Source organism: Saccopteryx bilineata, chromosome 5 (assembly GCF_036850765.1).
Source record: "Saccopteryx bilineata isolate mSacBil1 chromosome 5, mSacBil1_pri_phased_curated, whole genome shotgun sequence".
In the NCBI taxonomy this organism is placed as follows: domain Eukaryota; kingdom Metazoa; phylum Chordata; class Mammalia; order Chiroptera; family Emballonuridae; genus Saccopteryx; species Saccopteryx bilineata.
Genome location: NC_089494.1, coordinates 198,066,691 through 198,092,296, shown reverse-complemented (window position 1 = coordinate 198,092,296; position 25,606 = coordinate 198,066,691). Strand labels below are relative to the sequence as shown.

The 25,606-nt window shown below is 35.1% G+C and overlaps 1 protein-coding gene across 1 annotated transcript in view; it reads left to right on the top strand.

The window, feature by feature from the left end:
• The window catches only part of ARHGAP24 (Rho GTPase activating protein 24), an 881,345-nt gene that overhangs the window by 95,872 nt on the left and 759,867 nt on the right, over positions 1–25,606 (top strand). The window contains exon 2 of the mRNA XM_066233836.1: positions 20,711–20,803. The gene's annotated coding sequence lies outside the window, so the exon portion shown is untranslated. The remainder of the gene's footprint in view (positions 1–20,710; positions 20,804–25,606) is intronic.

Here is a 25,606-nt window from a genome sequence, read left to right as displayed (position 1 = left end):
TACTACTAACAGAGATACAAAAGTGGGCAGTAGGTATAAAAAGGTTCACTACCCTTGGACTAAATGATAGTCTTTATGCATTGTGCTTTCCATGTACTTTATGTTTATTGTATTCAGTCCCCAGTGCCCATTTATGAATAGTAATGACTTTTATCTTTTATTTATTTTTTAGGTAGGGAGAGAGAGAGAGAGAGAGAGAGAGAGAGAAGAAAGTGGGAAGCTTCAACTCATAGTAGTTGCTTCCTGTATGTGCCTTAACCGGGCAAGCCCAGGGATTTGAACCAGCAACCTCAGTGTTCCAGGTTGACACTTTATCCTGCAGCACCAATCAGTCATGACTTTTATCTTATAACTTTTATTTACTATTAACTTTTTGAAGATAAGAACAATATATGAAATACTTTTTATATTTCTCACAGTGCCTTCTTTAGAGCTTTGCAAATAGTGGGCATTAAATACAATAAATGTCTAATTATTGCAGGAATCAAAGGAGGACAAAAACACCCAGACAATTTGGTGAAGGAAGTAGGATTTATTAAAGCCTGTGGAGCATGTGAGGATTGTAGCTCCAAAACACGGGCTCCTGAAGTTGACTTTCTTACAGGTTATATACCTTTACAGTATCTAAGCAATGAACATGTGATTTCTTTGTTTAAGGTTTCCCAGGACTCAAGGAGAGGGAAGGGAAAGTTTCAGTGGGATAAGCAAGGGGGAAGGGATTTCCAGATCACTGGTCATAGTTACAAACAAATCTTGCTATTCTTGCTTTGTATTGTAACCATGGGATATAGTTAATTTATCACTGGCTGACTCAGTTACCCAAGCTGGCTCCCTTCCCTTGTATTCTTTTCATTTCTTCCTTCTCAGGGAAAAGGGGGCCTGCCCCTCCTTCCTCATAATGAATGAATAGAATTGATTAAGATTATGACTTGGATTTAAAGATGTTTATTGTATCTACATGGAATTGTTTTGTTTGTTGCTATTTCTTTTTCTTATTCTTTCCTGCTTAACAAACACTTGCTTTTGGAACTAGAGCTTTTCAATATAGATACACAGACTTTCAGGGTTGAGAAAATTGCTCTGTGCCTCACCTTTCAAGCACAAAACAGAAAAAATACATACTTAGAATAGTCATTTCCTTTCCACTCTCTACATACTAAGCTTGAAGCAGTTGGTAGTAGGCTGCACTAGAAGGTTCACAGGGGGCTACGTTAGAGTAACATAGGGAAATGTCATGTGGCATAAATTTGTCTTCAATGGAATTCCACTGCTGGATCATGCACAGTGCAGATATTGTTTGTCTTTGCTGCTCATCTAGTCATGCTTGCTTTAATAACACCAAGTGGTTCTCTGGAGAGATTGACAGTCTCAGTTTGTTCATAATAAAAACGCTTGAAATGCATGCTGATTTTAGCCAGCTTTATAGCTCAGCAGTGATATCTATAATGACAAATTAAGTAAAACGGAGAGAAGATTATAGCCAAAGGGTGATAATAACAATGAAAACTAATAAAGTGACTAAACAATTAGGAAGCAATCATTGATAATGTTCTAGGTATGCACACACACAAGTGTATTCATTGTTTACCTTGTTAAAGGTTTTTGAGGATTTAGTTCCTGGGATTCTTTTGAATAGTTGCATAACATACAAGTTAGGAACTGCATCCTTGGCAGATGTAAATTAGTGGGACGCTAGATTATGTTCCTTTGAATTTACTATTAAAGCCGTTGTGTACTTGTATAGGCATGCACCAGTTAGAATTTGTGGCTTCATGTGTGTATATCCAAGGAAGGGGAAATCTTTCAAAGAAAAAAAAAGACTTATTTAGATTCATAACAATATAAGTACTCTAAATAAATAGAAGGTTTGTAAATGCTAAAGTAATACATTATATTATATGCTTTAATTTAGAGCAATATAAGCTTGAGAAGAACAAAGGTTACCCTGCCCCTCAAAGGCTGTTCTTAAGAGAGATGGAAGGATCTGCCTGGAAGAAAGCCAAGGTTCCAAGTGTTGAAATTACTCTCACTGGAGTAAATATATCTTACCTATTTTCACATTTTGGGGATCCCTCATTACGTGTATGCTCCTACGTCTTAGACCATGTTGTAAATTCTCCATTTTTCATATCACAAATTAGAGGATACAGTCAAATGTCTGTTGATAGGGAGGTATGTTTAAAAAAATAAGTTTGCATAAACAGAAGAAACCTGTGCTATCTATGCATATTAAACAATATAGTTTTCATTTTAAAAAGTGAACCATTACCTGAGTGTCACTATATATTTAAGAAATACAAGAAATACAAGCAAAGGAGAATGATGTAGATGAAAAAAACAGAAAAATGAAACCAGAAAGAAATAGAGGCAATACAGGGAGATGAAGACCAACCAACCAGCCAAATACTTCATGAATTGTAATTTGTATCCCTAAAGAAATTTATGAAGATATTGGGAGGGAAGAATTTTCCTCCACCCTACAAAAATTTTTTCAGCTGGTCTAATACTCAAATCGATATGATACTGATTAATAAAAGAAAAATTGATTTGATTTTGTATATGCAAGAGCCCTACATACATGAGAGGTTCAAAAAACAGAAAGGGCAAATGAGGTATATCTGCCATCTTGAGCCAAAGAATGGAATAGGAGTTGGGGCTTCAGAGGAGAAGGATAATTCACAGGATGATAAGAAGAGCAGATGTTCAGTAATTAGATTTTGCTTTACCATGCACATAAGCCCTAATAATTTATTTCTGGTAATGACTCATTATTAGTAGGTCACCAATTTAAATTGTTTAAGGATGGGTAAATGTTTTTCGTAAGTCTACAGGTTTTCAATTGCTTTCAGCTCAAAATAATTCTCATACTAAAGTAGTACATCTTGGGAAGTCCTGCTTTGAACCTCTTCAATGGCAATACACCCATAAAGCAAAACTAACTTTTATGAAAAATAATCAGTAGAGATTAACAAAATATTCTTCAAAATTAAAAAATATATTATTTTCAAAATAAAAGTAAAACAATAGAAAGTCTACATAATAAAATCAATGAAACTTTCAGAAGGTTAAAAAATGGAAAATATGATGACATGTTTAAGAGAAAAGAAGTATTACTTTAAGAAGTCTAATCTATATACCAAGAAGAAAGAGCAGAAGAAAAGAAATAAGAAATGTGAAAACATATCTTAGATCTGAAGAAAGATAGGTATCTTTACATTAAAAGTGTCTACTGAAATTAATCAGATTAAATATATTTTAAGAAATATACTCAATGTCACCCCATTAAATTTAATTTTATAAATAAGAAAAGAAATATACTTAGGTATATTTCTGTGAATGTCTGAACAACAGGAATAAATAAAATTTTCTTATAACTACCAGAAAATTTTAGCAGAATCTACATATAGGAATAATAAGCAGGTTAACACCAGATTTCTTTCTCTACAGTAGTGTAGTGCACTGAGAGTCCTGATGGAATGTGATTTCACGCACAAAACTCTGTATCAAGCCAAACTACCAGTCAAAAAGATAAGGGAACAAATAAAATTTTCTACAGTGTTCAAAAATACAGAAACTTTTCTCTTCCACTATCTATTCCTCAAGTGTGGGGAAAGGAAGAACTACTTCAGTACAGGGTTGGGCAAAAGTAGGTTTACAGTTGTCATATGCAAAATGATACAATAGGCCCTGGCCAGTTGGCTCAGTGGTAGAGCGTCAGCCTGGCGTGCAGAAGTCCCGGGTTTGATTCCCGTCCAGGGCACACAGGAGAAGTGCCCATCTGCTTCTCCACCCCTCCCCCTCTCCTTCCTCTCTGTCTCTCTCTTCCCCTTCTGCAGCCAAGGCTCCATTGGAGCAAAGTTGGCCCTGGGCGCTGGGGATGGCTCTATGGCCTCTGCCTCAGGCGCTAGAATGGCTCTGGTTGCTACAGAGCGATACCCCAGATGGGCAGAGCATCGCCCCCTGGTGGGCATGCTGGGTGGATCCCAGTTGGGCGCATGTAGGAGTCTGTCTGACTGCCTCCCTATTTCAACTTCAGAAAAATACAAAAAAAAAAAAGAGGAAAAATGATACAATAATTAATAAATACAAATACAAAAATAAACCCCGTGGTTCACATACTCACAATAGTAAACCTCCTTTTGCCCCACCATGTATTATTATAGGAGCAGGACATTTTTTGAAATTCTGAGAAAAAGAAAGAATATTTTCCAGGAAACAAAAGAGGTAGTCAATAGAATAATAAAAAGGAATCGCAGGATGAAAGATTCACAGCAATTCTGGAAAGCAATAAGTCCAAATTAGAACAGGAAGTCAGAAAGTTTCCTTAAGACTATCTTTCAAAATGAATAAGATATAATTTCTCAGTGGATAGTAGATTAAAAATATAGTGAATAGAAATATCCATTTTTTGCAACAAGAGAAAAACAAATTGAAATCCAAATAAAAGAAACACAGATACAAGAAAGTCATGGCAAAAGTAGCAAATACAAACTGTGCATGATTTTGAGCACTTGGGGGAGGGAAAGGAACAAGAATCCATGTAATCTTTATGTGTTAACATTCTAAATAGCTGCAAGGGTTTAGTATATATTCCTTTATCTATGGGACTACACAATTAATTCGTTTTAGAATTAGTAGCTATTACACAATCATCATATTGTAAATATTGTTTATTAAGTTCTAATTTTCCAAATGAAGCACCAAAATTTTAATTATGCTTACAGAATAGGATGTAAATATTTTAAACCTTGACAATATACATGTGATAATCAAGCTGACAGGTGTGAGAAGGTGGAGACAGAAGATTAGCGTAGAGTGGTACTTAATAAGATGTTAAGAAACAGTAGCTAGCCTGACTAGGAGGTGAAACGATTGGAAGAGCATCGACCTGGGAGACTGAGGACCCAGGTTTGAAACCCTGAGGTGGCCGGCTTGAGTGCATGAGCTCACCAGCTTGAGCGCGGAGTCGCAGCCATGAGCATGGGATCATAGACATGGTGATCCTATGGTCACTGGCTTGAGCCCAGATTTGCTGGCTTGCAGCCCAAGGTCACTCACCTGAGCAAGAGGTCAGTGGCTCAGCTGGTGTCCCCAGTCAAGGCACATATGAGATAGCAATCAATGAATAACTAAAGTGCCACAACGACAAGTTGAGGCTTCTCATCTCTCTCTCTTTCAGTCTGTCTTTCCATCCCTGTTTCTTTCTCTCTCTGAATTAAAAATTAAAGAAAAAAATAAAAAAATAATAAAAGAAACTGTAGCTAAGATCAAAAGAGCAAGTAAAAAGTTTAGGTATATAACGTATATAACTTTATACAGATAATCAGGGTTGGACTAAAAATTTAAAATATAACCAATACATGTAGGTGGGGAGGAGCTGAGGCAGGAGGAGGGAAAATGGGAGCAATATGTAGGAACTGGTTCTTAGCTGTGTCAATTAATACCATCCCTGCTCGATATAGAAAATAAACGGGTAAAGTTGATAAACCACATATGGTGGTTCACTTTATGTGTCAACTTGACTGACCATGGAGTGCTGGGGTAATTGATCAAACATTATTCTGGGTGTTTCTGTGAGCATGTTTTAGAATAAGATTGACATTTAAAGAGATAGGCAGAATTAAAGAAGATTGCTCTCTCTAATGTGGGTAGGCCTTATCTAACCGATTGAAGGCCTGAATAAAACGAAAAGGCTGACTCTTCCTTGAATAAGAGAATTTCTCCTACATGACTGCTTTTAAAATGAGACATTGGCTTTTTCCTGTCTTTAGACTCAACTGGATATGTCATTTCATCCTGTGTCTTGTACCTGCCAGCCTCCAGACTGAAACGAAACCATCAGCCCTCCTGGGTCGTCCACTTGTTGACTTACCTTGCAGATCTTGGGACTTGACTAATACACCAAGAAATAGAGATATATACAGAGTCTTTATCATTATGGTGATACCACCAGGACATCTAAAAACAAAATAAGAACTTCTAAAGAATGGACTCAGAGAAAGGGATTTGGTGGGGGTGGGGGGAGACTAGATTTTTGTGCCATTATAATTTAATTTTTCATGTTCATGAACTACTTTATAAAAATGGTAAAATACTGAGTCTAAAGAAATATATATATATATTAAAATTATGAGTTTTATTTCTAACATTTTTGAAATATTACCTTTTAAAGTTTTAATTAAAAGCTCTCATGATATTAAAAGTATTTAAACTCTAAATTTATAATTTCATAAAAGCACATATATTGTGAGACTGAGAAGTTAAAATTTAAAGTACTGAACTTGAATTTATAAGGTACATACAAAGTTAGATTTCCAATAAGCCAGGACAAGTAAATATGTCTGAAGGAGTTAATTGTTCCACATGTCAAATTGTTTCTCCTATTAAGTCACATTAATCCAAATGCTGTAAAGCAATGGCTATATGGGTATGGGTAAAGTGTGACAATTGCTGTCACTGTGAATAGATATCTGTTAGGAATGTTCCACCTCACACGACAGGGTTGTCCACTCTCTCCACTCTTATTTAACGTGGTGCTAGAAGTTCTGGCCAGAGCAATCAGACAAGACAAAGAAATTAAAGGCATCCATATTGGAAAAGAAGAAGTAAAGGTATCACTTTTTGCTGATGATATGATCCTATACATCGAAAACCCAAAGGACTCCACAAAAAGATTACTAGAAACAATAAACCAATACAGTAAGGTCGCAGGATACAAAATTAACATACAAAAGTCCATAGCCTTTCTATATGCCAACAATGAAATACTAGAAAACGAACTCAAAAAAATAATCCCCTTCACGATTGCAACCAAAAAAATAAAATACTTAGGAATAAACATAACAAAGAATGTAAAGGACCTATATAACGAAAACTATAAGACATTGCTAAGAGAAATAGAAAAAGACACAATGAGATGGAAAAATATTCCTTGTTCTTGGATAGGAAGAATAAATATAATTAAAATGGCCATATTACCCAAAGTAATATATAAATTTAATGCAATTCCCATCAAAATTCCTATGACATTTTTTAAAGAAATGGAACAAAAAATCATAAGATTTATATGGAACTATAAAAAACCCCGAATAGCCAAAGCAATCCTTAGGAAAAAGAATGAAGCTGGGGGCATTACAATACCTGACTTTAAACTATATTATAGGGCCACAATAATCAAAACTGTATGGTATTGGCAGAAAAATAGACACTCAGACCAATGGAACAGAATAGAAAGCCCAGAAATAAAACCACATATATATGGTCAAATAATCTTTGATAAAGGGGCCAACAACACAAAATGGAGAAAAGAAAGCCTCTTCAACAAATGGTGTTGGGAAAACTGGAAAGCCACATGCAAAAGAATGAAACTTGACTACAGCCTGTCCCCGTGTACTAAAATTAATTCAAAATGGATCAAAGACCTAAATATAAGATCTGAAACAGTTAAGTACATAGAAGAAGACATAGGCACTAAACTCATGGACCTGGGTTTTAAAGAACATTTTATGAACTTGACTCCAATGGCAAGAGAAGTGAAGGCAAAGATAAATGAATGGGACTACATCAGAATAAAAAGTTTTTGCTCAGCAAGAGAAACTGATATCAAAATAAACAGACAGCCAACTAAATGGGAACTGATATTTTCAAACAACAGCTCAGATAAGGGCCTAATATCCAAAATTTACAAAGAACTCATAAAACTCAACAACAAACAAACAAACAATCCAATAAAAAAATGGGAAGAGGACATGAACAGACACTTCTCCCAGGAAGAAATACAAATGGCCAACAGATATATGAAAAGATGCTCAGCTTCATTAGTTATTAGAGCAATGCAAATCAAAACTACAATGAGATACTACCTCACCCCTGTTAGATTAGCTATTATCAACAAGACGGGTAATAGCAAATGTTGGAGAGGCTGTGGAGAAAAAGGAACCCTCATACACTGTTGGTGGGAATGTAAAGTAGTACAACCATTATGGAGGAAAGTATGGTGGTTCCTCAAAAAACTGCAAATAGAACTACCTTATGACCCAGCAATCCCTCTACTGGGTATATACCCCAAAACCTCAGAATCATTGATACGTAAAGACACATGTAGCCCCATGTTCATTGCAGCATTGTTCACAGTGGCCAAGACATGAAAACAACCAAAAAGCCCTTCAATAGAAGACTGGATAAAGAAGATGTGGCACATATACACTATGGAATACTACTCAGCCATAAGAAATGATGACATCAGATCATTTACAGCAAAATGGTGGGATCTTGATAACATTATACGGAGTGAAATAAGTAAATCAGAAAAAAACAAGAACTACATGATCCCATACATTGGTGGAACATAAAAACGAGACTAAGAGACATGGACAAGAGAGTGGTGGTTACCAGGGGTGGGAGGAGGGAGGACACAGGAGGGAGGGAGGGAGAGAGTTAGGGGGAGGGGGAGGGGCACAGAGAAAACTAGACAGAGGGTGACGGAGGACAATCTGACTCTGGGTGAGGGGTATGCAACATAATTTAATGACAAGATAACCTAGACATGTTTTCTTTGAATATATGTACCCTGAATTATTAATGTCATCCCATCAACATTAATAAAAATTTATAATAATAAAAAAAAAAGAAAAAAAAAGGAATGTTCCACCTCAGATGCCAGGACTTGCTGGTCAGAAACAAGCCAAGTTGAATACATGAAAGGGATTTACTGCCTTACCTTGTAACCCTGATTCTGCCTGCCCTAGGCAGACATTGTCTCATCATGTATCTTACACGAATGTCTAGTGTAAGACATTTTTTTTGCATCCAGCCACCATTCCATTAGTGCTGAGTTTAGAGAGTCAGGTGTTAGAAAACCAGTTGTGTTAAACCATTTAAAAAATGCTATTGAATCCCTTATAGTAGCCTGACCTGTGGTGGCACAGTGGATAAAGCGTCGACCTGGAAATGCTGAGGTCGCCGGTTCGAAACCCTGGGCTTGCCTGGTCAAGGCACATATGGGAGTTGATGCTTCCAGCTCCTCCCCCCCTTCTCTCTCTCTCTCTCTCTCTCTCTTTCTCTCTGTCTCTCCCTCTCCTCTCTAAAAATGAATAAATAAATAAAATAAATAAAAAAAAATTTAAAAAAAAAAAAAAAAAAAAAAGAATCCCTTATAGTAAAAGATTGAGATTTAGGGTGAAAGACTTACAAGTACTGCTAATGAAAGTTGAATTTTTACTACAAAAGTATAGTATTGAGTAGCTTTCCTGAACACAGTAAAAAATTATGTATATAATATGTGACTATAAAGGTGCTAATTCCTCAAGATATCATTCTACTCCCACATTTCTTCTGACAATACCTTCCATTCCTGTAGCTAAATTTTGTGCCCTTTCTTATTTTAAAGGACAAGATGAAACCGGCTATGAAAAGGAAGGCTGTTTGAATAGGCAAGTGTGGTAGCATTGATTTTACTTCATGGTGATAGATCTATTCTAGGTACAATGGTCACATGATCTATTAAAAATTCATACTGAATGCTAGATCCTTTAGGAATTTAAATTATTGTAAAACAATTGCTTTGTAAATATCAATATTCCAATTATGTTTCACATGTTGGGAAAAATGTATTTAAGAAATAGAGTAAATTAGTGTAAAATTTTGCCAAGTGAATCCTGTTTGAACAATCAAGCTTCCTCTAATGTTAATATTTTACATGACTGTGATACATTAGTCCAGACTAAGGGTAACATTGGTATATTACTATTGACTCAACTCCAGAGCTTATTTGGATGTTCCCATGTTTTCTACTGTGACCTTTTCCTTTTCCAAGATTCATTCAAGGATATGACATAATACTTAGTTGTTATGTTTTCTTAGCCACCTCAGGTCTGTGACGGTTTTGTAGTCTTGTTTTTTATAACTCTCAATCTCTACTGAAATTTAGCATATGCAATATTTAGTTGGCCCGCAAGCTCTTTATTTACCAAATATTAAAAATAAATTTATTTTCTTGTTTTTGATTTTCAAATCTCTCTCTCCTTAGATAGATCCAAATTCCTTTACACTCACCTTGAACCATGTAGTTTGCTTTGTTTTTTGTGTTTTGCTGTGCTAGTTTTTTTTATTCTCAGCCATGGTCAAAATTTGCTACAGAAGTGTTTAAAAAAATCTAGGCTCAACTACAAAATAGTGAAAGGCTGTCTTCTGTTTAAAGTTGTGGACCAAAGAAATTATTTTCATAGAGATAAAAAGCTGTCTCCTGAAAAATAGTTTCAATTGTTGAAGTCTACCCCAGAAAATAGTGAACCAAACGTATGGTAAAGAGCTATCAAAGAGATTTTGATTGTGCAGATAAATTTCCATTTATAGTTAAAGGTTGGTGTTAATTAGTTGAAATTAGCCAGCAATCTGCTCAGATATTATCTGACTCCACTTAGTATAACATTAAGAGAACATGTAGTGATATTTACACATAGAAGTAAGGTATTTTTATAAATCATTTCAACAGACTTCTTTGTAACTTGGCTTGTATTTGACATATTACAGGCCAGTCATCACAGCTCACTTATGATATGCTAGATGGACACCTTGAGCCAATGGTTAGTTCTCTTTCTTTGAAGAGGATGTCTTTAATGAACTTGTAAAGATAGTTGAGGTTTTAAGACTATTACCACCAATATTTCTTTATACTTTCCAAAACTTTATAACTTTTTTTCATAAAGTTAAACAGCAAGCAACAAGTTACCTTCTCCTGCCTGACCCTCTGACAAATGGGCAACATTATTGTTAACAGGAAAACCAGTCACTGATTCAGAAACAGTGCATTGGCGATAATGTGACATTATTCTGATGCAAAGGCACCACTGATTTTCTTAGTGGGACCAAGGATTGGGTAAAATATAGTCCTGGATCAGAATCAGTTAATAAGTTATGTTTTGTTTATATGTGATCCAGAGGAAGATTCAGTTCAATTTAGCAATGATTGAATATCAAGAGTTTCATACTGCTTAATGTTTTATAAGAAGTAGACTCCTATTTCATTTTACCTTAATAACTATTCTGTGATGAGTAAATCTAAATTTACATTTACACAAACACATTGATACAAAGGAAGCTAGGAAATTCTGTCTTCAAATACAGTATATTTAAGATAACCATTTTGTTTTCAATTTAATCAACACACAGGTCCAATAACTTTGATTTTTCTCCTTGAAGAAATTTCATTCTAAGGAGGTATATTCACTCTTTTCTGCTATCCTTATTCATTATTAGATGAGTTTTATATATAGCCAATGAATATTTATTTAAAAATTTAAAGTAAATGTTTCAGTCATATTCTGGGATTTGGTAAGACATGTGGGTAGAGCAGCATTTAGGATTGTTGGATCTACTCACTGAAGTTGAGGTGGTCAATGACCTAAAGAAATCACTGGTTGTGAGAAATCACATGGGAAATCTGATGATCAGGCAAAATACCCATGGGTTTTCAACAATTTATGGTTACCATCCAATGGGCAGTGGGGAAATTACATAAAGTAGTGTGTTGTTGTAACAAGAGGATCCAGTTCAATCAGAGGGAGTTTTATGGAAAGGGAGTTACACTTAGACTGAAGATGAATTTAACAAACTGTTGTGTCTAAAAATTCTGTACTTGAACATAAAGGCCACAATAATTACTGGAACATTGAGTAGTAGGTTATCACCTGGGAGCCCACAACAAAGAACAAAGACAGAAGAAATTCAATTATACGAATTAAGGTTTGTGAGACTATAAATGAGAGGAAATTAAGAATGGTGAAAAAGGTAGTAATACTTTTTTCACATCTATGGAACATGTGCTAGTTCAGAATTTCTGAGTGACAGACATCAAGGCAGAATTAAAAAGTTCATAAATATTTTTAGAAGAAATGACTGTGTGATAGAAAATGGGGGAGGGAACTCAAAAAGTCTGTGATTGCCATTAGATCCAAAGCAAATCTGATCCTGGAGGGGAAAGAAAGAGAAGGTTGGAGGAGGAGTACCTTAGTCTGCCATACAACATAACAAAGGTTCCAGAGGCTATTGGTAATCCTTGAGCCAGTGTCAAATCATAAGAAGCTTCCTATTTCTCACAGGAGGCAGCCTGCCCTCTACTCAGTCATTGGTTTTGGAGGAGACTGTGGGAAAGCCTGGCCTTGGTGCCAGTGTGACTATGGATCCCAGAGCACAGCAACTAAGACTCTTGGTTAGTGTCTCACTGTGTAATTGGAAGACTAAGAAGCACATCTCTATGAACACCCTAGTATATTTCATCAGGCATGATTTGATGCTCATTCCCAGACCACAGAACTGTGACTATGAATTGTGTTAGCCACTGGAGATGGAATTAATTCTATAAGAGGAAATCAAGGATCCACACTGAGAAGAGGAGAATAAGTGTGGAAATATAAAACAGTTTGTGTTTGCCAGCTATTTAGGCTTGTCAAGAGTTTCTTAGCATTAGTTTTCTATTTTAATTTCTATTTTGCAACTCATTATCCAGTGTTATTTAAGAAGTAAGCAAAAACTTCCTTTCCTGTCTTTTTCTAATTGTTTCACCTCAACACTAAGACATCCTGTACAGCACTTTTGCATGTGCACACTTCTTTTTATGTATCCCCCTCATAAGATATATTTTCTAGGCTTACATTTTCCATAAAAAAGACAGCCATTTTATAATACAGAGTGAGGGAGAATACTGTTCTCCACATTGACTCTTCTCATAAAGATTTCACCATCAATATATACCTTAGTTGTGTCAAATAATTCTCACGTATCATTTTGGTGGCTATTATAATACAATATTTATGTAAGTTAAATATTAATAAATAAAATCATAATGTCAAAATAGAAGGTTCCAATATGATTTACCTTAAAAGTTACCAGCTTTTCTTGCTCCGTCTCCTTTTATCATGTTACGTGGGAAGAATAAGAGAAAAATGCAGTTTCTCAAACATGTAGACGTAGTCGAACTGGCACAGCAATGCCCACAATCGCCTTGAGTAATACTGAGAGCAAATGGGCTTCTAGTGATTTATATCTTATATATTACTTATTTATATATTATAATGCTGTCTTAAACTCTGTATGAGATGAAGCCTTGTAAAGCCTTAGGGTTGCGAAAATATGTCATTCTTGTGTTAATGGTCCCCACCGACACGCATTGCTAAATTTTATTTTCATTACTTAATGAACTTTCCTCTAAAACTTTCTCTCTTACCCTTTTCAATTGGCATAGCTTATTCTATGTTTTCTTAAACTAATATAATTTGGATTGAATCAGCCAGTAATGAAGTTCTAAAAGTTATCTATTGAGTCCTTAGAATGCTTATGATCATGTTTTCTTGGTGATGTAGCTGATGCTGAGGGGGCCTGAAAGAAGAGTTGGTAAAAAAAAAAAAAAAAAAGAAGGCATTAGGAACGGTTGGCCAGTTTTAGTTGGCACAGACTCCTTACTGAAGGTTGTTCTCTAAGTTTCCTTCTGAGGCCTAGGACAACTATCTATGCTGTTCTCTTTCCTTTACTCAGCATTCTGAGGAAGAAGAATGATAAGAGACAGCACCAGAGCAGAAGATATTTAGTAAGTAAGTCTGGTTTTTAGTAGCTAATGATTGCTATCCACACTTACTTATCCTCTCATAAAGGTACACCAAAGATATCTATGTGTAAATATATATTTGCTGTACCTTTTAGATAGTTTGGGTATGCAAAGGATAAAAAATAGCACACATTGGAAGGTTTACATATTTCAAAATCTTGGAGACTTTTACCAGTCATAGTCTTGGTCCTTTAGAAATTAGTATTCAGTAGACTTGGGGCTTTTGGCTTCTGCTTATATTCACTTTGGGAAACATCTTAGGAATGGCCCACATTCTTTCTGACTTTGTCTTAATTAAAGACATATCTTTGCTAACGGAAACCTTTCTTGTGTTGACTTTACCTCCCAAACTGAAAATACAATGAAGCCTTAGGGTAGATTTTATACCAAATAATTGGTATTCGTTTCACTAAATTGAAGCATTTGCACTCCTAAGAACTTGTAAAGTGGATGACATTTGACTCACTAGAGTCTGCCAAATTAACTTAAAAACCCCACGGTAGATTGTTACAACAATGAACGCAATCATAACTCTTAATATCCATGCACCTTTGCATTATGAATTAGCTGATTCTCTAAACAAGAGGTTGAATATATTTCTATGCAATTTAAATTAAGGTTGGCCTATGACTGCCTTGACTAATAGAGTGTGACACAAATCACATAGATTAAGTCCTGGAATTTATGTACTGAGAGTTCTTGTAGCTTTTTACCTTATTGGAACCTTAAAACCACCATCCTGTAAAAAACCCTGACTATCCTATTGGGAATAAGAAGCCAAATGCAGGACAACCAAAGCTTCTGAATAAGTTGCCAGCATCAGCTTTTACATGTGAGTGTGGCCATCTTGGTCTCCAGCCCCAGTGGAGCCATCAAGTAATGGCAGGTACATGAGTGGTCCCAAGTGTGACTGAAAAAAATGTTCAAATTGACAACCCATGAAATGGTGAGAAATAACAAATCACTGTTATTTTAAACTACTAGCTTTTGCAGTGTTTTTTTTTTTGTTTTTCTGTCATTAAAGAGATTAGTGCAACAGCCAGGGTAGAGAATATTTAAGGAGTACAGCCCCCACCATCAGGGTACCTAAGACTGAAATATAATGCAGTACTCCATAATTATAAAAATTTATTTCTTTGTCTCATATTTTCTTAACAATTTGTGTAATATTAGATTCTGTTCAGAGATAAATCTATGTTTATTTTTACCTAGAAAAAAATTAATTTTTTCTACTATTAAAGATAATAGATATTCAAGAAGGACATGCTTTATTTATCCTGTGGAAATATAACCTTTGGCATGCCACTCTGTATCCTAGTTTGAATAACATAGTATCTCTAACATATGAATATTAAAATGCAAAGTATTGGAAAAGAAGGTGATTTTGAAAAATCACTCCTTGTAGTTTTGCCTGAATGTTGTTTCTCTCATTAGTTGTGATGTGATAAACTCTCCTGCAGTTTCTCCTTTGTCCTTAAATAAGAATAAGTCTTAGTTATCTAATTATGAACAGTGTTGATAAGAGACCCCAGTGAAATCCTCCAAACCTGTTTTTGGGCAGGCCTCTATAGGTGTAAGGCTTTGTTTTTTGTTGGAAAAAAAGGTGACCTGCTCATTTTGGTTGTTCCTAAAAAGAATTAGTTTTTGCCTAGCAACCAGTTTGCCCATCAGATTCCTAAAGCAGGAAGTGTTGCTAGGTAAATTGCTTTACATTTTATTATGTGTGTGTGTGTGTGTGTGTGTGTGTGTGCCAGAGATAGAGACAGAGAGAGGAACAGATAGGGGCAGACAGAAAGAAAGGGAGAGAAACGAGAAGCATAGATTCTTCATTGCGGCACCTTAGTTGTTCATTGATTGCTTTCTCATATGTACTTTGACCCAGGGGGCTACAGCAGACCAAGTGACCCCTTGCTCATACCAGCAACCTTGGGTTCAAGCTGGTGAGCTGTGCTCAAACCAGATGATCCCGCACTCAAGCTGGTGACCTTAGAGTTTTGAATCTGGATCCTCTGGGTCCCAGTTCGATGCTCTATCCACTACACCACCACCTGGTCAGGCGCTTTACAGTTTTTTTTTTAAAGAAGAGATTAAATTTATCCAAACATATGCTATGGCTTGAAAAATTATCCTAGAAGCATTAGGGGTACAAATAAAAAGTCAGGGAATGATCTGATTGTACATAAGCCAGTTTGCCCTAGTTCTGTTATTATTATATTGAAATCCATCCATACTGGTTAACAGATAGTCACTGCTCCAATTCAGAAGGGCATTCTTCATCCCTAGCTATCTTATTCCCTCTTCTGAGCTCACCTCTGCCCTCATCTACAGGTTTAGGATATGGAACCATAAAGCCTTCTTCTGTAACTCTGCTCCAGCCATTCTGGTAGAAAAACGTGTTTTGTATCACACGGCAACTGATCGTACCATATGGTTCAATTTAGTTTTTATGAGAGTAATTGGGATAACAGGTAAAAAGAAGTATAAAATAATAAAAAAAAGTGTGATACTATCAGTACAGGGCTTTGTTTGTGTTATAATTTGAGGACTAATTTTTTTATTTATTTATTTTTTATTATTTATTTATTTTGGAGAGGAGAGGGAGAGACAGAGAGAGAGAGGAGAGACAGAGAGAGAGAGAAGGGGGGAGGAGCTAGAAGCATCAACTCCCATATGTGCCTTGACCAGGCAAGCCCAGGGTTTCGAACCGGCGACCTCAGCATTTCCAGGTCGACGCTTTATCCACTGCACCACCACAGGTCAGGCCAGAGGACTAACTAATTGAGTAACATTAATCTGCTTTATCATGTCTACATATGAACAACTAAAATGCCTCAAAAAAGAGTTGATGCTTTTCATCTCTCTACATTTCTGTCTGCCTATCTGTCTCTTGAAAAAAAAAGAAAAAAAATAAATTATGAGTTAGAAGAACAGAAAGAAAGAAATTAAATAAAAGTAAATGAAGCCAAAGGGACATGTGAATCATCATCTATTCTAGAGCAACAAAGAAAAGGGAGGGAGAGCAGTGCAGAGAGGTTATTTGAAGAAGTAGTGGCTGAAAACTTCCCAAATTTGATGGAATTTCTGAATCAATAAATCCAAGAAGTTCAATGAACTTCAAGTAGGATAAATCTAAAGAGACCCACTTTGAGACACAGTATAATCAAAGTGTCAATGGCCAAAGACAAAGAGAAAATGTTGAAATCTGTAGGAGAGAAGCAACTTGTCACATACAAGGACTTCTCAATAAAGTTATCAGCTAATTTCTTACCAGATCTTGTAGGAAATAATGTCAGCCAAGAAATTAATATCTTGGAAAACCATCCTTCAAAAATGAAGGAGAAATGAAAACATGCTCAAGAACACTACACAGTAACGTGAAGCCATTTGGAAATATAAGGATTTCCAGTAAAGGGTAACTTCATGAACAAGTGTCAAAACCAGTGTCATTGTAATTTTGGTTTATAACTCCACTTTAATTTTCTTCCAACAACAAATGCATAGAAATAATTATTAATCTCTGTTAGTGCATACACAATGTATGAAGATGAAATTTCTATGTCTAAAGGGGTGCAGCTATATAGAAGAAGTTAAGTTGGTATTTATTCAAATTAGACTGTTACAAGTTTTGGATGTTATATATATCCCATCACAAAGAAAAGATATAAAAATATATTATATAATATATAATATAATAATCATATATAAAATATATAATAAAATAACCACAAAAAATATCTCTGGATTATACACAAAAGGAGATCAAAATGTATCATGATTCTACTAACATTAACTATCTAGAATAGTAAAATTCATAGAGACAGAATAGTGATCACAAGGAGTTGGGGACAAGGTGAGTAATATGGAATTTTAATGAATATGGAGTTTTAGTTTGGTATGATGAAAATGTTCTGGAGATGGATAGTGTTGATGATTGCATGAAAATTTGAATGTACTTAAGGCCACTAAATTGTATACTTTAAATAGTTAAAATGCTATATTTTATGTTATATATATTTTTCATGATTAACAAACTAAATATAAAACATAAAATGTTGAGATACTTAAAAATAAAAGCTATTATATCTGAAATATTTATTATGAATGCTGGTGTCTTCATACTTTGCACACTATTTAATATATATATATATATACACACAATTCAACTTAATAATTTCATCACCTTAATATTATATTGCTTATAATGGAGAAATATTATTTAAATCATTTTCTGTAAAGCATTGTGTAGAGAGGTAAAAACCTTTGCAAGAAAGAAAATTTTTAAATATTTATTTTATTGATTTTAGAGAGAGAAAGGAAGAGAATGAGAGAGAAAGAGACAGGGACTTTAATCTGTTCCTGTGTATGCCCTGACCGGGTATCAAACTGATAACCTCTGTGTTTTGTGATGATGCTCCAACCAACTGAACTATCTGGTCAGGGCAAGAAACAAATTTTAAAATAGTCTAGCCATTGTATGTAACTATATTCATACTTCTAAATTATAGTGGTGATTGTCATCCTAGATCATTATTTGATAAAATAGAATATTCTTTTTTTTTTATAAACTTGAGTATTTCTTGTTGGAGAAATTACTGTTAATTATATATTTTTTGCAATGACATTTAATATCCTTGCCTACTTATAATTTATAATTGAGTAGTTTAGAGTTATCTAAATCAATATACTTTGCATAAAAATTATAAACCAGGATTGGTAAACAATGAAATGTCTGGTTGTACACAATATTTATGGGTAATAAAAGGAAATTGACTCATTTGTGTACATTTAGTTTGCAAACCATCTGCCAAAATGTTGCACAAGATGTACTTTTTAATAGAGATTAAGTTTTCTAGTTCCACTGAATTCTCATGCTGAAAGTTTGCATAGAATGCAAACAGATGCCTAATTTGCTAACTTATCACAAAGAACACTAGGATTATGAAGTGATAAATTTGCCACTATTGTTTTACCAGTGGACAATAGATGATTGCAGGTTTTTTGGAGGACTATATAGGTTAGAATGAAAATGATAAATAAAAGACCGAAATATAAAATCCTTGAGATTTAATTTTTATTAAAGTCTAATGCAACCACTAGTAGGTATATTGTCTTAGTCAGTTTGGACTACCATAACAGATTACCCTAGACTGGGTAATTTGTAAACAAGAACATCAGTTTTTGAAACATAGAATGTAAATGAGATGGCGTGGAAACAAAAACCTACTATTTCTTTACACTCTTTTAAAAAATTACTTAAGGTAAAAAATTATAAAAATGATAAATGTCTTAAATTCTTCTGAGGTTATTGGTCCCTTTACTTTTAATATATTTTTGTCTTTTTATATACAATGGTTTCTGCATTTTCTTTGCCAGCATAGCACTTTATAGTTCTTTAAGTTTGAGGTGACTATATTTTTGTATCTTTGTGTCTCTAATTAGCCAGTTCAGTTCTCTTTTAAGTTCTTGAAGAGATGGAATGCATTTAGTTATAACTGTTTTTATTGTCCTTGTCTACTAATTTTATCATTGTGTAATTTCTAGGTCAATTCCAACTGATAGGCATTTTTTCTTACTCATTATGGGTGAAATTTGTTTCTTCACATACTTGCTAATTTTTACTGGATGACATACATTTTGAATTTTACCTTGTTGGTGCTAGATAGTTTCATATTCCTAAAATTACTGTTGAGTTTTATTATGGGACACAGTTTAATAATTTAGGTGTTTGATCCTTTTGAGTCTTGCCATTAAGCTTTGTCAGGTAGAATTACCTAGATACACTGCACTTACTTTGGAGCTGTTTCCACACTATTGGGCAAAACCTTTTTGAGGTTTTCAGTTCTGACTAGTGGGACCCATGTGAACTCTGGCTTTTTCTCCCCTCTAATCTTTTTGGATGTTTCTTTCCTTAGTCTTGGGTAGATTCCTCACACCTGCGCTCCCGTCAGCCCCAGCTGAAGACATGAAGGGGCTGCTTCTCAGATCTTAGTACTCTCGTCTTACAGTTCTCAGCAGTCTTTCTCTTGATGAACTCTAGCTGCTTTGGCGTCTCTGAACTCCCACTGTCATTTAAAAAAATTTTATTTTTCAATTACAGCTGATATGCAATATTATTTTATATTAGTTTCAGCTGTACAATTATGTAATTTACAAAGTGATGCCCTCAATAATTATAATTTAAGTACCCATTTGATGCCATACATAGTAATTACAATATTCTTGACTATATTCCCTGTGCTGTACTTTACATCCTCAGGATTATTTTGTCACCACCAATCAGTATTTCTCAATCCCTTCAACTTTTTCACCCAGTGTCCCCAACACCCCTCGTATTTGGCTATCTCAGTTTTTCCTCTGTATATCTGAGTCTGTTTCTATTTGTTCATTTATTTGGTTCTTTAGATTACACATATAAGTGAAATCATATGGTATGTGTCTTTATCTTATTTTGCTTAACATAATACACTCCAGGTTCATCTGTGTTGTCACAAATGGTGAGATATTTGTTCTTTTTTTTTTTTGGTCAAGTAATACTTTGTTGCATATATGTATTTCTTGGGTGGGCACTTGGGTTGCTTCCATATACTGGCTATTAGAAGTCGTGCTGCAGTGAACATAGTGTATATATTCTTTCAAATCAGTGTTTTGGGTTTCTTTGGAGATATATATATATATAATCTCCAGAAGTGGAATTGCTGGATCATGAGGCGGTTCCATTTTTAATTTTTTGAGGACCTTCCATTCTGCATGGAATGGCTGTACCAAACTGCATTTCCACCAACAGTGCATGAGGGTTCTTTTTTCCCATACCTCCAAGCAACAGTTGTTGCTTCTTGATTTATTGGTGATAAGCATTCTGATAGGTGTAATGTGATAGCTCGTTGTGGTTTTAGTGTGCATTTCTCTGATGATTAGTGTCACTAAGCATTTTTTCATATGTCTATTGTTCATCTGTGTGTCCTCTTTTGAGAAGTGTATATTCAGGTCTTTCGCCCGTTTTCTATATAGATTTTTTTTTTTTTGGTGTTGAGCTCTATGAGTTTTTATAAATTGTGGATATTAACCCCTTCCTGGATGTATTGTTGGCAAATATCTTCTTCAATTCGGTAGGTTATCAGAAGTGAAGAATACAATAATTGAAATGAAGAATACACTAGAAGAATGAACAGCAGATTACAAGAAGCAGAGGATCACAGTGACAAGGTAAAAGAAAACACCCAATTGGAGTAGTAAAAATAATTTTAAAAAATGACGCTAGTCTAAGGGACCCCTGGGTCAATATTAAGTACAACATTATAGGAGTACCAGTAGGAGAAGAAAGAGAGCAAGGGACTGAGAACCTATTTAAAGAAATAATGATTGAAAACCTGAAGAAAAAAGCCAAACAAGTTCAGGAAGTGTAGAGAATAGGGTTCCACTGTCATCTTATCTCATCAGGCATAGATTCTCTCTCTCTGAATCAGAGTTTGTAGAATTTCTTAGGCACTGAGCTTAGGCAATTGTAGGATTCACTTTTTTCCATGTCTCTTAGAAGTCACTGTTTGTCATTGTCTGATGCTCAGTATCTTTAGAGTTGTCATTTCATATATTTTTCCCATTTAAAGTTCTTTTTTTCATAAAAAAGATAAATCCATTCTCTTTTACTCCATCTTACTTGGAAAAGGAAGTGGCTTTGGTTGCTATTGAAAAAACTAGAATCACCTAAGGTGGGGGAGAGCATCCTAAAGAGGCCCAATAATTAAAAGAGCTTAAGATGTGAAGGGAGAAGATAGGGGATTTGAGGATCTGGGTTTTGTTGTCTCTGAAATCTTAATAAACATGCTTATGGGACAATGAGAGCATAGAAAGAGGTACTTCATTAAATCTGATTGGAAACTTACTTTTGAAAGTGCCTTTTATAAAATATAAATCTGTTTATGCTATTTCTCTGTTTAAACCTTTCAAGTGACTCACCATTGTAAATGATTATAGACATGAGAAGGTGGAGAAAGGTCTCTTTTTGGTGCTGTATGACTGAGAATAGGCTGTGTGAATGTGGTGTAGTCCTTGTGAGCAAGGCTTGGAAAAGACTGACAAGAAGTAAGGCAGGAGATATGTATGAGGGATACATCCTAAGACTTGTCTGGAAGCCCCAAATCACAAATAGAGTTGACTTTGAATAATGTGAGGGTAAGTAGTGTCAAATATTTGTGTATGAGTTTTGACTCTACAGTTGTCACTTTGAATCCATGGATTCAACCAACCATGAGGAAAATTTAGAGTTGGGAAACTGAAGTTGGAAGTGTGAAAATACTGTTTTTGATTTGACTGGTTAAATCTGCAGATGAAAAACTATGAATAAGAAGTGCTGACTATATTTAGTGAAAAAAAATTGCGTATAAATGGACCTGAGCAGTTGAAAGCCATGTTGTACAAGAGTCAACTGTATTTCTAGAGTAAGTTATCAGAATAATTCAGACAAAACAGCTGTTATTTAAACTCAGCAGTCAGAAAATTTACAACAAATTAAAAAATATTAACTTTGTACTTTATAAAATTTACAAATTGGTATCTTGTAGTCCTTCAAGGTAATTCTCTCCAGTAGCCCTGGGTGAGACACTTAAATCTATAATTGTCTCCATTTTATTATTTATTTTTAACAGAGATATTATGGTCAAGATGAAGTTTCAGAAGGATGACTAGGTTAACTTTTCAAAAACTCTTCCTTGATCACATTGAATTCCTACCAAATATTTGATGCTTCATGAGGCTGATTATGGGCTTATTCTAAATTTAAAAAGTTTAGGCAACAAACAAAAATGATTAAAGATCATTTCCGTATTGCAGAGTATTACATCTGGTGCTATGGGGCATTACAGAGAAAAGAGAAGTTATGCTTCTGTTACAACATTGTGTTTTTTTTAATTTATTGATTTTAGCCAGAGAGGAAGCGAGAGAGAGAGAGAGAGAGACAGGAACATAGATCTGTTCCTATATGTGCCCTGACCAGGGATCCAACCAGCAACTACTGTGCTTCAGCCAATGCTCTAACCGAGTTCTCTGGCCAGGGCTGTTACAACATTTCTAAAGGCAAAATATTCATTCAAAGATATAAGACAGCAAAGTGCATACCCATGAATAACATGAAGGACATGTTTCACCTGGCTCTTTCATAATAGAAAGCACATGCTTCCTCCTCACCTATGAAGTATATCATTAACAGTTACATTTTAAAAAAATTTATTAATTTTTTTTTTAGAGAGAGAAAGGTAGGTGGGGGGAAGAGAGAGAGAGAGAGAGAAAAATAGACATCAATTTGTGCTCCACTCATCTATGCATTCATTGGTTGACTCTTGTATGTGCCCTGACCAGGGAAGAAACTTCAACCAGGTGCACTGAGATGACACTCAACTTAGCTATCAAGCCAGGGCTATCATTAACCATTTTGTTCTGAACCATAATAGAGGCCAAAAACATGCTTGTATTTTTGGATAGTGAATTTTGAACTCCATAGAATATCAAGCTATAAGTGGACATACTTTAAGTTTGTAAACGGCATTTAGCTCTTTTATTTATTTATTTTTCTTTTTTTTTTATTCAGTAAGAGGAGGGGAGGCAGAGAGACAGACTCCTGCATGTGCCCCCACTGGGATCTACCCAGCAAGCCCACTAGGGGGTGATGATGCTCTGCCCATCTGGGGCTCAGCTTCATTGCTCAGCAATTGAGGCCCTAGAGCCATCCTCAGCACCCAGGGCCAACTCCTTCCAATCAAGCCATGGCTGCGGGAGGAGAAGAGAGAGAGAGAGAGAGAGAGAGAGAGAGACAGAGAGAGAGAGAGAGAGAGAGAAGTGAGAGGGAGAGGGGTAGAAAAGTTGATGGGTGCTTCTCCTGTGTGCCCTGGCTAGGAAACAAACCTGGGACATCCACATGCTGGGCTGATGTTCTACCGCTGAGCCAACTGGTCAGGGTGCATTTAGCTTAAAACCCATTTTTTTTCACTATATGCTTAACCTTTTCATGAAAAAAAAATTGTTGATAATATAGTTTCAGCACGGGCCAATGTGAACATAAAGTACTTTTACAATGCTTTGGACAATAAGTGTGAAAATATATTGGGGGGATAAGTTTAAAGCAATCTCGGATATTATGGTTAAATATTATCCTGCAAGGTGGCAAATAAGGAATGTGCTTATACTGAAGAAAATATATAAATTTGACATTATAAAACATGTTCAGAATGTGCTTTTTAAAAAATAATTTTTAGGCAAAGGAGACTCTCCTTATTGATTGGTAATTGCAAGTAATGCACATTAACATACTTTGTTTTGAGACAAATTTGTTAGTACAAATGATGATTTTTTAGAGATGTAGAAATACCTCAGATTTTACTCTAATAACATGATTCTTTATATAATAAGCATGATGTCTATGTCTCTGTGATGTCTATGTCTGGCCTGATTTGGTCACTTATGAGGATGATGAAGGTCACTTATGATTCTAAAATGCATTTGGTATATAAAACATATAAAGCCCAAATTAGTGAATGTAAAAACCAGTAAGTACAAAACTGGACCTTTGTTTTAGCATGGGAACTTCCCATGCTGCAGGAAGTATTATTCTTTCAAATTAAGCAATGCCAGCTGATGTATTTTTGGAATCTTTTTTTGTGTGTGTGTGTGGGAATATTCTTGTGCTTTTTAGCAGTTGTTCAACTATTTCCTCTAGTGGTTTCCATTTCAACAGGTTCTTCATTTCTTAGTAGTAATCTGGCAGCTGTTAGATTCTTGTTAATAAGTTCATTTGAATGCATACTCTTTCTTTAGTTAACATATTCCATGCTTTCTCTTCGTGAAGTAAATCTTAAAATTTTGCTTGCTTCTGTTTGTTGTTGGCAGTTGCCGATACAGCTTCTTGAAATAGTCTACCTGACAACTTTGGATTAATAAAGATTGAATTGCATGTGGTGACATTTTCAGTCAGCATTAAGGCAGCTCATATTTATAATTTTAAGATGGCAAGGGAATAGCCTGTCAGACTGCAAAGAATTTGTGCTTCATTTTCAGGCTTCCTTACTAATTTCAACAAGGCAGATTTTCAAATAGTTCATCCAGATCCAGCTCTTTATTTAGACAGGGTCCTGCGGGTGTCTGCCTACATGGCTGTTTTCTTGCATCTGGGCTTTGCTAACTTCTTTCTCATGCCTGTGCTCAGGGCCAGGTGCCACTCTTACACTACTCTCTATATCTGCTTCATCACACCTTATGTTACCTGTTAACACGTCTGACAACTTAAGCCACTAGAAAGTGGATTCCTTGGGGGACAAAATGGTACATCTTTTAATCTAGGGTCTCCAAAGCTTGGTACCTGGTAAGCACTAAAATTTTTGTTGAAAAGAGAATGGTCTGATTATAATTGTTTAAGGCTGATAAACATCCATGCCTTTTTGTATGTGTTGAATATTTATAGTGTGTTTTTGATTATTGGTTATGTCTTAGTAGGGTTGGTTGGAGAAAACCTTTATAAAGGAGTTTTTTTGGTTGCCAGTTATTACTTTGGGCCTTTTTTCACCAAGACACTAAAATCTGTAGATGACCAGTTTTCCACTTCTCAGCCTAATTCTATAAAATTATTCCTGTACTGTCTTAGGGTGCTCAAATAATTGTGAATGGTTTCCTGGGTCTAAAAAGTTTCATAGTATTGATGCAATCGTTTTACACATGTGAAATCACATTATGTAGCCAAAATGGAACTATTACTACTGATTTATGAGGTTGGTGTTCTGAAACTGTGCTTTTAATAATAGAATGTATAAGATCCAAGTTACAAAGTACAAAAATTATATAAATATACATGTGTGATCTAGTAATGACCCATTAAACAAACCAAATTCACTTGATACAATTAAACCATGAACAGAAAGGGAAGTTACAGTTTTCTTATTTAAAAAAATTTTGGCTGAGTTGGGTTTGCTGCTTATAACTCTAGGGCTAAGGTGAGAAAATTAGTTGAATATTTACCATATGCCA